The following is a 2,073-nucleotide window of genomic DNA, read 5'->3' on the forward strand; positions in this document are numbered from 1 at the left end:
ATACATCTCTGGAGGATGAGCATAGACGTGGTGATATTCTTTTGATTCTCTGTGATTGTTCTGGAGCAGCTGTACAGCTAAGGTCAAACTGCTGGCTCTGTTATGAGGGCAGGACTGTCTCGCAGATGCAGAACATGAAGACATATAAAGGTGCATCTGTTCACCTCATCTCAAGAGTCACACATTGAACCAGGAGACAGTGTTTTTAAGCTTTCAGACACTTTCTTGGACAAATGCTCTTTGTTAGCAGCACAAAGGCAGGATTGAAAAGTTGACAATCCAATTACAGCATGTCGTACCGAATAAGCTGCTAATGCCATGACACATTCAATACATCTAACAGTGTTGATGGTATAGCCAACCTGTTTCTGTCAAGAGTGATTATACGGAACAATAACCAATGGTCTATTCAAGTCAACAGAACAGGTGGGTCCATACATATATGGAGGCATTGTGGGAAAATACTAATTTCAAAATCTGATTGTAATAATTTTCATTTCAGGCTGTCAAATATATTGTCATCCCAGTTGCCGGAATAAATTATTCCATTGTTCGTTATAGAACATTGATATGTAATGTATTTAGCACCCTTTTACCTGTGTACGAGACATCCTTTGCTTTCAACCGACTCTAATGTAAAACCATCCACATTAATATTGCCCATTCAGAGAGTTCTCTGTAAATCAGATGACGTAGCATAACAAGCCATAGCAAGTGATAGTTCTTGTCTGAATTCACAACATTAACCATCTAAAACTGCTAACGTGGAGCGTCAAAAGCGTTGTTATGTGAGTGTGTGTGTCAGCATGGCAAAATGTGGTTCTAGAGACACATACTGTAGCGGAAACTACCAAAGAGGAAGTGTTGATTATTTTGCCAGGTGTTTATATGTCTCTCAGTCTGCGTATGCCATAAACTAGGTGATTTTTTTTGTAGGTTTTTTTGTGCACATGTCGACTTGAAATCCAAAGTTGTGCCAGTGAAAGTGATACAGACTCCGACAGTACAGTGAAAGTTCATGTACTGTCACAAGGGTTGTGGAAATATTTTATGAAGGTTGAAAAAACTACATGGTGTTGCTTTAATATTGTAAAAGCTGCTCCAGCATGTCAGTCCAAATCAACTCCTGTTACCATGTAGTTGGCATTTACCTTCCAGGTTACCACTTCTGGCAATAAGAGGCAGGGGTGGTGGAGGGGTCAAACAAACATAGGACTTTCATCCAGGAGACCACAGTTCATGTCCCATTTGTGTCCTGTGCGTCACTGTATTTATAATACAAATGTACATGTTTTAACCCCCACCCATCATCCTTCAAGTATATTGTTTGAACTTCAATCATTGATGAAGTTAAAACCATTAAAATATAATTCTCCATATTTTTTTACTTGTTTTCCTTCTCAGGGGCAAATATTGAAGCTCTTTGCAGGTTCCAAACAGCATAATAAGCAGTAGGACAGACTGTTATGGTACAAAGAGAAATTTGACATTAGCTGGATAACTTTGGCAGAAGCAGGAGTTGGCATATAAGGAGCAAAAGCAGGATTAGACGTTCACCCTTTTGTGATTGAAAATAGCCTAACTGTGCATGGAACTGTAGAGGGTGATAAAAGTTCTCCTTGAAGCAAAATAATTAACATTAACAGAGCACTTTTGGGTTCCTTCATCCACGACGATCACATGCTGAAATGAGCAATGCCACTGCTAAAAACTGCATGTCAGAGGCAAAAAACAGACAGATTAGGCGTGGGGCCCCTAAACTTTTCAGGTCAAATCCCAAAAGAGATGTTTGGTGTCTCCCTGAGACCCAAACTTACAAAGTTAAATCAGGAATTGAAGCAATCTACAGATAGGGAATCACAGAAGTCACATTCAACGTTACCTCAGCCAGAGAGCTTCAATGAACACCTATTTCTGGTCAAGGTTTGTGAGAAGAGAATAAACGTAGGCCTGGGACGATATGTTTTTCTCCCGATTTGATGCTATCATGATACTCATGGGTGATGATTTGATATGTGTTGAATATACAGTATGTTGGGTGTACTTGACAAACAAATTCAAACTGTGATTTGT

The sequence above is a fragment of the Echiichthys vipera genome, assembly GCF_963691815.1.
Source record: "Echiichthys vipera genome assembly, chromosome: X".
Classification (NCBI taxonomy): Eukaryota; Metazoa; Chordata; class Actinopteri; order Perciformes; family Trachinidae; genus Echiichthys; species Echiichthys vipera.